The sequence below is a fragment of the Schistocerca nitens genome, chromosome 9 (assembly GCF_023898315.1).
Source record: "Schistocerca nitens isolate TAMUIC-IGC-003100 chromosome 9, iqSchNite1.1, whole genome shotgun sequence".
NCBI classification, from domain to species: Eukaryota; Metazoa; Arthropoda; class Insecta; order Orthoptera; family Acrididae; genus Schistocerca; species Schistocerca nitens.
In genome coordinates, this window is record NC_064622.1 from 331,285,561 (window position 1) to 331,299,425 (window position 13,865).

A 13,865-nucleotide genomic window follows, 5' to 3' on the forward strand; every position below is an offset into this window, starting at 1 on the left:
ACAAAGCCTCTCTTGCGTTTTCTGCGACTGTAGTGTTTTCAGAATCTCCTTTAAACATTCGCGCGTACTAGAAGAACCCAGTACGAAAGGCATCACTATTCTTTCATCCCCTCAATCATACACATTAACAGTACTTGGTAAGTCTTCCAGATTGACGAACTGTACTCAAGAATCTGTCGAACATGTGTTTCGTTAGTCTCTTATTTCGTGCATCAGTTACGAGTGAACTTCAAGAAGTAAGTGACACAAAATTAAATTGGACGTTGTTCTACACATAGAAGTGACACAGAGGGCACAGAAGACAGCAACAGGGGTCGATCTAGACATACACCTCTTGCTGCATCCGCTGCAACTTCGATAGCCGATAGGAAAATTGTAACCTTGTGACGCACAAGTGTTCAAGCCCACACGGAGCCGGCTAGAAACAGTTCCGTCTTCTCCAGGCAGCGACTGTCGCATCGGATCGGACGTCGTCTCCGACACCCTGTGGACTACTCACCAGCAACCTGTGCTTCGTGCCTTGGTATTCTCCGCTGTGGACATATCGTACTGCTCGTGAGATAAATCTTGAATACATACATGGTTCCAAACATAGACTTGTCATAGGTCAAGAAAACCTAATCTACGCTCTCAAGAGTCTACTTTGGTTTCCTTGAAGAAAAATTGTTTGTGACGAACTTTCATTTTCTTTTCTTTTTTCTTTTTTTTTGTTATGCCTCAGAAACAACAGACTGTTTATGTTCGAAGTTCAATTGTTCAACTATACAAAGTTTAAAACTAAAGTAACTATACCTCGGGGAAGATCAGTTTGGATTCTGTAGAAATTATGGAACACATGAGGCAATACTGACCCTTCGACTTATCTTAGAAGATAGATTAAGAAAAGGCAAACTTATGTTTCTAGCAATTTGACAATGTTGACTGGAATACACTCTTTCAAATTCTGAAGGTGGTAGGGTAAAATACAGGGAGAGAAAGGGTATTTACAATTTGCACAGAAACCAGCTGGCAGTTATAAGAGTCGAGGGACATGAAAGGGAAGCAGTGGTTGGGAAGGGAGTGAGACAGGGTTGTAGCTGCCCGATGTTATTCAATCTGTATATTGAGCAAGCAGTAAAGGAAACGAAGGAAAAGTTTGGAGTAGGTATTAAAATCCATGGAGAAGAAATAAAAACTTTGAGGTTCGCCGATGACGTTGTAATTCTGTCAGAGACAGCAAAAGACTTGGAAGAGCAGTTGAACGGAATGGACAGTCTCTTGAAAGGATGATATAAGATGAACACCAACAAAAGCAAAACGAGGATAATGGAATGTAATCGAGTTACCTCGGGTGATGCTGAGGGAATTAAATTAGTGAATGAGACATTTAAAGTTGTAAAGGAGCTTTGCTATTTGGGGAGCAAAATAACTGATGATGGTCGAAGTAGAGAGGATATAAAATGTAGACTGGCAATGCCAAGGAAAGCGTTTCTGAAGAAGAGAAATTTGTTAACATCGAGTATAGATTTAAATGTGAGGAAGTCGTTTCTGAAAGTATTTGTATGGAGTGTAGCCATGTATGGAAGTCAAACATGGACGATAAATAGTTTGGACAAGAAGAGAATAGAAGCTTTCGAAATGTGGTGCTTCAGAAAAATGCCGAAGATTAGATGGATGGATCACATAACTAATGAGGAGGTATTGAATAGAATTGGGGAGAAGATGAGTTTGTGGCACAACTTGATTAGAAGAAGGGATCGGTTGGTAGGACATGTTCTGAGGCATCAAGGGATCACCAATTTGGTACTGGAGGGCAGCGCGGAGGGTAAAAATCGTAGAGGGAGACCAAGAGATGAATTTACTAAGCAGATTCAGAAGGATGTAGGCTGCAGTACGATCTGGGAGATGAAGCAGCTTGCACAGGATAGAGTAGCATGGAGAGCTGCATCAAACCAGTCTCAGGACTGAAGACCACAACAACAACATAATTACACTTGATTCTGATCTTGTGAAAGTGCTCAGCGTGAGGAGTGCATCAGTTGGCGACGAGGTATTTGAAAGACTTTCGTACGACTGTTCCAATTAGTGCTTTGGTGTCATAGTTTCGTCATGGCGACTGATGATGGGCCAGGACATTGTTCACCTAGTCATCCTTTTGCTGCAGCATATGCAGCACACGAACAAGATATTGTAGGAACTATCACGTGACTGTCGCTTCCAGGCGCAAATGCTCAGTGCAAATATTTCTGTGCCTCTTCGCTAGTGTGGGACATGGTTCTAGTACATGCCCAAGATGAGGCTCTCTGCCACGACCTTCTCACACTGAAAGCTCCTTCCCTAGAGTCTTGCTTCCCCATCATTTGGGCATTTGAGCAACCCCAGCAAGATGGACGCCATCCACGCTAACTGCCCTCATGTGGTCAATGCTTCATTGTCCACCAACAGCAGCAATGTAACTTCCGGCGTGCGAAGTGCGCCACATACGGAAAATCGGGCCACAAAGTTGAGGTGTTCTCTTACTCCCATGGCATATAAGTCGACTGGGCCGTCCTAGACACCCCCAGATCCGATGTTCCCGATGGGGAGGTCGCATCACCGGACGATTACTTTGTTGACTCCATCGTTCCCGACTCTAACAGATCCATGTCTCTCCTGGCGTTCATGGACGGCATCTTGGTCCAGCTAGAAATTCACACGGGCTCGTCTGACACTATCGTTTGTCTGGCAGACTAATCAGCCAATTGGGGTACAACTCTCCAGTAATTTTAGATCCCATTCCATAGCCTCAGTAACGATCTCATTTCTGTCACAGGCCCCTTCTCTGCCTGCACACAGCATGGTTTGCCATCGATCACAGGCCGTGTTCTAGTAGTGAATGTTCCTGAAGCTTCCAGTCTTCTTGGTTTTGGCCTCTTCAACGCCCGAGGGATGAAAATTTATAACCCTCAGTGAGCTAGGTGACAAGCAATTCTTACGCTTCTGACTTGTTTGCCAAGTGTTCTGCTGTGTTCTTGGCGCCCTCGTCTGGCGTCCGGTGTTTCGAAGTTCATATTACCCTTCTACATGATGCTGTTTCTGAGTTCTGTAAAGTTCGCAAGATTCCGGTTGCCCTCAGGAACAAGCTGAAGCGGAACTTCATCGTTTGCAGGATGACGGTATCCTTGCGCCTGTATTTGTATCCTACAGTCGTTGGACTACCCCCATCGTTATCGTCGAAAAGCCCAGTTAGGCTTTACGCTTGTATGTGGATTTTAGTGAAAAACTAAATGCTCAGCCTGTCATTGACTTGTATCCCTTTCAAAAAATGGAAGAGATCATGACCAAAATATGTAGGGGCAAAGTGCCCACTTGCTTAATGACGCATGATCCCTCACTAACTCTCACCCTGACTAGGAAGCAGCAAGATCCGTTGTTCAACAATGAGCATGAACGTGCTTTCATCTGGACTCTGATGCAGAAGCTCTCATCACACAGCTTCCCCTCGATGAGGACCTCACCCAACGGTACACAGCTATCGACTCCATCCTCCATGATGTGTTGCGGCATTTTCAGCAGTGCTGGCCAACTGAATGCAGTCTTGGCACACCCAGATCTACAAGAATTCTGGGAATGTTGATAGGAGCTCTCTTCAAAGGACAGTGTCGTTCTGGCAAAGGGTGATAATGGTCGCACTCAGGTGGTCATTCTTGGGGTTGTCCACACCCGCATCCTCCAGTTGCTACACGAGGGTACTGGAGCATCATCTTCACAAAGCGACTGGCCAGACACCATGTCTACAGGCAGGGCATGTACGCCGACAGACCTACTTACAGTCTGTCTTGGCCAAAGACATCCACCCCTGGTCGTGCCTCCACCTTCACATTTTCAGAAACTTTCTCAGTTCATCGCGGCCCATCCTCATGAGGTTTCTGTCTCGTGTATGACTTCTACCTCTGCTACTCAGATCATTAAAACTCTGACACAGATTTTTGCTCTGGAAGGACTCCCAGAAACCATTATAACGGACAACAGTCGATAATTTATGACCTCTGACTTATCCTCCTTTTGTACCTTCCATTGTATTTCCTTGATCCATGCTGCTCCTTTTCATCACACTTCAAAGAGTGTGGCTGAACGTTTTGTTTGGACTTTTAAAACTCAAGTGTCCAAACTCTGTCGTTACCATTGCTTGGATGTGGCACTCACTCTTTTCTTGACGTCATATTGAGTCACTTGTGGAGAGGTTGTATGGCCGAACACTTTGATCTTCGCTGTTCATCCTTCACCCTCTGGAGAAAACACTCCATGCTCACCTTCCTCTCCTCTCAGATCGTCACAAGTTCACGCGGTAAGGTCTGACTGGATTACGAATTTTGTCGATGGACAGCCCCAATGGCTTCCTGCTTCTGTCCCCTGCCTACTTGGCAGTGTCATGCTTCTGGTTGCTCTCCCAGACGGCACAGTGCCGCAAGCATCAAAATCAGATCTGCCCCTCCGTAGTTCCCTTCCTCCAACAGAGCCTTTTACGCCATTTTCAGTTCCAGATACACAGGACGTAGTGGGGTATCGTGCAGAAACTGAGGACCTGATGTTACCTCCTCCCAGTATGTCACATTGCCAGACACCACATACACACATTGCCGTGGACGTCGACCCAGGAACTAACACACAGACAGCGATGTCATCGTCGATTCGGACACTTGCTTTCGCCTCTCTTTAGTTGCTTCTGGAGGGGGTGGGAAAGAAAAAAAAATTGTGCGTCTCATGGTTTTGCTTTTGACGTCGCCAACCCGCAAACCATCAGTAGTTAGCCGTATATCGTCAGCTCACGTCCTACATTTAGGGTTGTTTCCTCCGTATCTCGGTATCCGGCGTAACCCCTAGAGGGCCTCCCGGTAACCAGCCAGAGGCCGCAGAAGATAGTAACAGGGTTCGATCCAGGCATGCACCTCTTGCTGCACCTGCCGCTAACAGGAAAACTGTAACCTTCCTCCGCACAAGTATTTCTGCCTTTGTCGGTACCTAACGGTTACTGCTAACAAGGGAACCTCCCCATCGCACCCCTCTCAGATTCAGTTATAAGTTGGCACAGTCGATAGGCCTTGAAAAACTGAACACAGATCAATCGAGAAAACAGGAAGAAATTGTGTGGAACTATGAAAAAATAAGCAAAATATACAAATTAAGCAGTCTATAGGAAACATAGGCAACATCAAGGACGATCTGAGCGCAAGAGCGCCGTGGTCCCGTGGTTAGCAGCTGCGGAACGAGAGGTCCTTAGTTCAAGTCTTCCCTCGGGTGAAAATTTTTTATTTTCAGACAATTATCAGAGTGCAGGCACTCACACATAATCAACTTCGTTGTGCAAAATTCCAGGACATGTTCAGATTTGCTTCGACATATGCAGGATTTGACGGTCTACACACGGAAAAATTTGAAAACCTTAAAAACATATGTTTTGACAGAGCACAGAGAAAACTGTGCGACTGTGAAACTGTTGCATTCATTTGTTGAAGTTTATGTGACACACTCTTATATTTTCATCAATTTTTTCGAAGTGATTATCACATCCACAAGAAAACCTAAATCGGGCAAGGTAGAAGAATCTTTTTACCCATTCGCCAAGTGTGCAAGTTAGGTGGGTCGACAACATATTCCTGTCATGTGACGCACATGCCGTCACCAGGTCGTGCAGAATATATCAGATTCCTGTGGAGGAATCGGTTGACCTATGACCTTGCGATCAAATGTTTTCGGTTCCCATTGGAGAGGCACGTCCTTTCGTCTACTAATCGCACGGTTTTGCGGTGCGGTCGCAAAACACAGAGACACTAAACTTATTAGAGTGAACAGAGACGTCAATGAACGAACGGACAGATCATAGCTTTGCGAAAGTAAAATTTTCAGTCGAGGGAAGACTTGAACCAAGGACCTCTCGCTCCGCAGCTGTTCACGCTAACCACGGGACCACGGCGCGCCTGTGCTGAGATCACCCTTGATGTTGCCTATATTGCCCATGGACTACTCAGTTAGTATATTTTGCTTATTTTTTCATAGTTCCACACAACTTCTTCCTGTTTTCTCGATTGATCTGTGTTCAGTTTTTCAAGGCCTATCCACTGTGCCAAATTATAACTAAATCTGAGGGGGGTGCGATGGGGAGGTTCCCTTGTAAGAAGTTACTTTTCTAAACAGTGGTTCATATGAGCAAAAAGAATTGCGACTTTGCCTGATATTGCTTGTACCGTAGGCACTTGGTCTAAGAATGGCTCTATTTAGAAAGAAAACCTCGATGTACTGATAGGGTCGAGCCACGCACGTCTGCTAACGCTTCAAATAACAACCTGTAGCCGTGATTCTGCAGCCAGATAGTCTATGCATTGGCTAGAATTGTGAATTAATAAAATACACAGAATTAATAAGATACACAGAGATATAAAGTAAAACAAATGAATATTCAATAAAAATTCTAACGTCTGTAATTGATGTAGGCGACAGAGAATTATGATGAATAATGTTCATATTCTCATATAAACAGGAATGTGTCCTACGATACTCAATGTAAATACAGACAGAAATTACCCTTCTAAGTTGCAGTAAAGTTACGTTGAGAGCGTTACGAGAATGGTAGCAAAATCTCCAAAGTAAATAGTCATCAAAGATACCAGACAGTTAAGTCCATTTCTTGATCGCAATACACAAGAGATTCACCAGTTCAAAATAGTTCAGAGCTCAACATCATGATTCACAAATTAACAGACGCGATACAACGAACAGTAACTCATACTCTGTCTAATCTCAGTTCAGTAAATCAAACGGAAATAGTGTCCCGCTCTGGTTTACATTCAGACCTCTCGAAATATAAAGGCCGTCGAGAAATTGAAATATGGTAGCGGCCTTTCAGCGCTCAGAATCGACTAGCCACACGACCGAATGAAGCACTAATATCACACGTAGGTCTGCCTTCTTCAGTAACTCGACATGAAGTCTAGAATCACTCCCTTGAGCTTTTCACTCGAGAAGTCAAAGTCTCCACTTCACTCTAACAGTGTTTCACCACTGTCCTACTCTCGTTGGCCGAAGGCCATCTCCACCAAAGTTCTAGGCGCGCAGTCCGGAACCGTGCGACTGCTACGGTCGCAGGTGCGAATCCTGCCTCGGGCATGGATGTGTGTGATGTCCTTAGGTTAGTTAGGTTTAAGTAGTTCTAAGTTCTAGGGGACTAATGACCACAGCAGTTGAGTCCCATAGTGCTCAGAGCCATTTGAACCATCTCCACCAAAATACATCATTCTCAGGTTCTACAGACATCATATGATTCAACAGGAGGACTTTGCCGCGCTAAAATAAAATATTACAACAATATTTGAACAAAAAATTTTTATAAACATTCTTTCGCACTCAGATAATGTAGGATGATAATAAAATAAAGTTCTGTCCATAAATAAAGAAGCCAGTATTCTTGTGCAGGTACGTTCACGATAAATGAATATAGATTATCGGAAAATATTTGAACAATTATTTATGCCTTCTTGACAGAGGCGTCTTTTGGATCTGTTTTCAGTTTTGGTGTCCGCTAAGGCATGCAACTGACTACATTTAAATTAGCACATTTTTTAACAGCACTGGCAATCTACATTTAAATAAAGCTACTGGCACAATAGTAAACTATTCATTAAATAAAAACCCAATTATGACAAAATACGAGGTATTCATGCTGCATGCGTTTGGTGTTTAAACGTGGAGAATGTGACGTTCTGACAAACATTTTTGTAACGATAAAGATGTCGTACGTCAATAAATGAAATAAATAAAAATACGTAGCTTTCAGGGATAATACCTATATTGCAATTATATCATCTGAGATAACGTTTGCTGGTATCGGATGAAGCTTTTAAAAGTTGTTAATTCAGAGGTTCATTGTGAAAACGTTTATTCGCTGTGAGATACTAACTTCTGCAGTTTTAAAGACATTGAGACATTATTATGTCATTGAATGCACATCATTTTTTTCTGAGATAGCAGATGCATTCAGATTTGCATTAATATTTGATGTGTGCTGTTGTCGCATCTCAAAGAGCTGTAATTCGGCCATCTTTAAGAGTGTCTAGCACTCCGCCATTTCCTGGAGCAAATTCTGCACAAAGGTAATGCGAGCATCAGCCGTCCGAATTCCCAGCTCTGGAATTTACCCGTTTCGGGCGACGTGCTCATTCTCTCTGCACCTCAGGTCGCCCCCAAAACAAAGTTTGCCTTCCGAAACAAACTTTCCGTGTCATCTCAGGTGCTGGCAGACACGTTCCCAAAGCACACATAAGAGACTTTTTAGGCAAACCCACCATTTACACACTTTGTAAGTAACCTGTTTATATGTTGGTATGTTGGCAGCGCGATAGAATGGGTTATTAACTCTGTCAGTGCTGTGCGCCCTCGGTAAGAGACTGTGTGTCTGGTCGGTCTCGCAGTTGGAGGTGAACAGTCAGCAGTGGTGGAGGTTGGTAGTTTATACAGGGTGTTACAAAAAGTACGGCCCAACTTTCAGGAAACATTCCTCACACACAAATAAAGAAAAGATGTTATGTGGACATGTGTCTGGAAACGCTTAATTTCCATGTTAGAGCTCATTTTAGTTTCGTCAGTATGTACTGTACTTCCTCGATTCACCGCCAGTTGGCCCTATTGAAGGAAGGTAATGTTGACTTCGGTGCTTGTGTTGACATGCGACTCATTGCTCTACAGTACTGGCATCAAGCACATCAGTAAGTAGCATCAACAGGTTAGTGTTCATCACGAACGTGCAATGTTTACAAATGCAGAGTTGGCAGACGCCCGTTTGATGTATGGATTAGCACGGGGCAATAGCCGTGGCGCGGTACGTTTGTATCGAGACAGATTTCCAGAACGAAGGTGTCCCGACAGGAAGACATTCCAAGCAATTGATCGGCGTCTTAGGGAGCACGGAACATTTCAGCCTATGACTCGCGACTGGGGAAGACCTAGAACGACGAGGACGCCTGCAATGGACGAGGCAATTCTTCGTGCAGTTGACGATAATCCTAATGTCAGCGTCAGAGAAGTTGCTGCTGTACAAGGTAACGTTGACCACGTCACTATATGGAGAGTGCTACGGGAGAACCAGTTGTTTCCGTACCATGTACAGCGTGTGCAGGCACTATCAGCAGCTGATTGGCCTCCACGGGTACACTTCTGCGAATGGTTCATCCAACAATGTGTCAATCCTCATTTCAGTGCAAATGTTCTCCTTACGGATGAGACTTCATTCCAACGTGATCAAATTGTAAATTTTCACGATCAACATGTGTAGACAGACGAGAATCCGCACGCAATTGTGCAATCACGTCATCAACACAGATTTTCTGTGAACGTTTGGGCAGGCATTGTTGGTGATGTCTTCGTTGGGCCCCATGTTCTTCCACCTACGCTCAATGGAGTACACGTTATCATGATTTCATACGGGATACTCTACCTGTGTTGCTAGAACATGTGCCTTTACAAGTACGACACAACATGTGGTTCATGCACGATGGAGCTCCTGCACATTTCAGTCGAAGTGTTCGTACGCTTCTCAACAACAGATTCGGTGACCGATGGACTGGTAGAGGCGGACCAATTCCATGGCCTCCACGCTCTCCTGACCTCAACTCTCTTGACTTTCATTTATGGGGGCATTTGAAAGCTCTTGTCTACGAAACCCCGGTACCAAATGTAGAGACTCTTCGTGCTCGTATTGTGGACGGCTGTGATACAATACGCCATTCTCCAGGGCTGCATCAGCGCATCAGGGATTCCATGCGACGGAGGGTGGATGCATGTATCCTCGCTAACGGGGGACATTTTGAACATTTCCTGTAACAAAGTGTTTGAAGTCACGTTGGTACGTTCTGTTGCTGTGTGTTTCCATTCCATGATTAATGTGATTTGAAAAAAAGTAATAAAATGAGCTATAACATGGAAAGTGAGCGTTTCCGGACTCATATCCACATAACATATTTTCTTCCTTTGTGTGTGAGGAATGTTTCCTGAAAGTTTGGCCGTACCTTTTTGTAACACCCTGTAGTTAGCAGTGATGGAGGTTAGAGGTCTGAAGTGTTAGCGCGAGTGGAAGGTCTGGACGTGTCCGTCATAGAGATTTAAAATTATTGACGATCATATAATTTTTTGGAACTGGATGTCACGGACGATTACATAATTTTTGAAGCGGTTGTCACATTATTAAGGTAAAATTTGCTAAATTCACTGTTTACTTTGCAACAAAATCTTTCCTTTGCCAGCCACATGCGTATTAGTTATTAGAGCGTAGAGTAGTTAGAATCTTTTATTTTGCTGGCTGTATTGGTGCTTGCTGAATCGCTGTAGTTCGTGTAATGAAGATTTTCCGTGAGGTAAATGTCTTATGAAATGTATAGGTTATTGTTAGGATTTCTTCTAGTTCAGGGCCATTCTTTTTTGTTAATTATTTGAGCAGTCACATTGATTTGGAGTTGTATTTGTCAGGACTAATTCTGCAGGTCAAATATGAAATGATAAAGAGGGGCAAAGTGATAGTACGTTCAGTTTCATTCAGCAGTTCAAGCAGGTTCACTTGAATTCAGTTTCACTCAGCAGTTTCAGAATTAAGATGTTTCATTTTGTCAGTTATTTCAGTGCAAGTAAAAATACACTCCTGGAAATGGAAAAAAGAACACATTGACACCGATGTGTCAGACCCACCATACTTGCTCCGGACACTGCGAGAGGGCTGTACAGGCAATGATCACACGCACGGCACAGCGGACACACCAGGATCCGCGGTGTTGGCCGTCGAATGGCGCTAGCTGCGCAGTATTTGTGCACCCTCGCCGTCAGTGTCAGCCAGTTTGCCGTGGCATACGGAGCTCCATCGCAGTCTTTAACACTGGTAGCATGCCGCGACAGCGTCGACGTGAACCGTATGTGCAGTTGACGGACTTTGAGCGAGGGCGTATAGTGGGCATGCGGGAGGCCGGGTGGACGTACCGCCGAATTGCTCAACACGTGGGGCGTGAGGTCTCCACAGTACATCGATGTTGTCGCCAGTTGTCGGCGGAAGGTGCACGTGCCCGTCGACCTGGGACCGGACCGCAGCGACGCACGGATGCACGCCAAGACCGTAGGATCCTACGCAGTGCCGTAGGGGACCGCACCGCCACTTCCCAGCAAATTAGGGACACTGTTGCTCCTGGGGTATCGGCGAGGACCATACGCAACCGTCTCCATGAAGCTGGGCTACGGTCCTGCACACAGTTAGGCCGTCTTCCGCTCACGCCCCAACATCATGCAGCCCGCCTCCAGTGGTGTCGCGACAGGCGTGAATGGAGGGACGAATGGAGACGTGTCGTCTTCAGCGATGAGAGTCGCTTCTGCCTTGGTGCCAATGATGGTCGTATGCGTGTTTGGCGCCGTGCAGGTGAGCGCCACAATCAGGACTGCATACGACCGAGGCACACAGGGCCAACACCCGGCATCATGGTGTGGGGAGCGATCTCCTACACTGGCCGTACACCACTGGTGATCGTCGAGGGGACACTGAATAGTGCACGGTACATCCAAACCGTCATCGAACCCATCGTTCTACCATTCCTAGACCGGCAAGGGAACTTGCTGTTCCAACAGGACAATGCACGTCCGCATGTATCCCGTGCCACCCAACGTGCTCTAGAAGGTGTAAGTCAACTACCCTGGCCAGCAAGATCTCCGGATCTGTCCCCCGTTGAGCATGTCTGGGACTGGATGAAGCGTCGCCTCACGCGGTCTGCACGTCCAGCACGAACGCTGGTCCAACTGAGGCGCCAGGTGGAAATGGCATGGCAAGCCGTTCCACAGGACTACATCCAGCATCTCTACGATCGTCTCCATGGGAGAATAGCAGCCTGTATTGCTGCGAAAGGTGGATATACACTGTACTAGTGCTGACATTGTGCATGCTCTGTTGCCTGTGTCTATGTGCCTGTGGTTCTGTCAGTGTGATCATGTGATGTATCTGACCCCAGGAATGTGTCAATAAAGTTTCCCCTTCCTGGGACAATGAATTCACGGTGTTCTTATTTCAATTTCCAGGAGTGTATATTCAGAAGTTTCAACTTATTCAGGACAAATCCACAAAATTTTAAAAAACAACACAAACTTCGCCTGACGTTGTCATTCAAAAATTAGGCCACGAACCACCAGAAGCTTCTTACAAACGCCCAAAATTTACCCTTACGCACCACTTTAGAGATCAATGACACACACACAGAACACCAAACAGAAGCTTTCACACTGAAAAAACACACACAACATCAGTACCTCATCTTCATGAAATATCCTAACGTATTCTGAACTCAGACGGGTACAGCCTAGTGGTACTTCATACGCAATATAAACAACCATAGGCTTCGTAATCGGGGAGGAAACGGCCAACTAGCCAGGCGTGCCGCAGTGCACCGTACGCCCTCGGTACGCTAGAGATTAGCCGTGCAACAAATTCATACCTTCTCAATACCAGGCCTGGGTGGACGTGTGAATCGCCCTCATACTCGTAACGTTACGTACTTGCTTGGAGCCAGCTAGAGCCAGTTTCGTCTGCTATAGACAGCGGCTGATGTACCATCACCGTTTAGACACCACCTCGGTTCCGACATCGCCTTTGCTACGAGGACGGCTGCATTGCCTTGGTATCCTGCGCTGCGGACAAGTCGTACTGCTGGTGAGGTACAACTCGAATACGTACTTCGTTTTGAAGACAGACTTTTCACTGGTCAAGAGGACGTGATCTACGCTCTCGGGAATCTATTTTCGTCTCGTTGAAGACAATTGTTTGTGACGAAGTTTTCCTTCGCGGCACTGAGAAGAATTTCTGGAGAGCGTTTATTTTATTTTGTGGAACTGCGTCAGAGACAGCAGCCGCAGCCCTTTGCTTGTTTAAATAAACAATGTTTAATTACATCTACTTGTGATCTTGTGGAAGAGGAATACTTCAAATTGTGAAAAGTCCTCACTTAGTAATACATCGTCTGTTTCAATTTATCCAAGACAAAAAATGTGCACTGTATCAAATCAGACAAACGTGCAGGTCGTCTAGTAACGTCTTCACTCCCTATTGAGCGGCGAAGAGAGAGCCGGGTGAACGCTTCCCTGCCCACAGGCGAGTACTGAGTCGGGCACCCATTGTACTGTTATGACACATACCTAGTCTTTCGTGTGGTACTTCCTGTAAGAGAGCCGGAAGTGAGGACTAGTCACTTAGTCTGCAACAATCCCGCACCAAAGTTTCACACTCCAAGTAAGCACCAGTCACTAAGTCTTTGATAACCCCGCACCAAATGTTCACACTCCATTGGCTCTGATGTACAACGCGTCTCCGCGAGTGATGATTGTCAGTAGCACAGTAGAGGATATCTTACTTTCAGTTATCCATTATTTGTAAAGGTAGCTTCACCGGTAAGGAGTATTATTTGGACAAAAAGGATTGTCCTGAGCGACAGGATTCAGTTGCTTCTGCAGTCCCGCTGGTAGTAACCAGAGTACTGCTGGTGGAGTAACACGCGATGAGCTTGGAAGCTATTGGCGCGCAAACTGCGAACAACGCAGGCAATTTCTCTGGGGCTAACATGTGGCTTATGAGCAACAGCTGTTGGAACACCTATTTCGTTCGCTCGGCTCGCTGCAGGCTCGCTCCTTGTCATCTGTGTAATATTCCAGCGGACACAGTCTGCTGGCATACCTTTGTGTGTACAACTTAACTGTTCTTTTCGCTTTCCTTCTGAATTCTCGTAAATATGTAGCGGATCTAATTTCTCTTAATTAGCGAAATACATTTCTTTTTTGAGCCTAACAGAAGACCCAGACAGAACGGAAGATACATTTCCTCTGTACTACTTTTATACCGC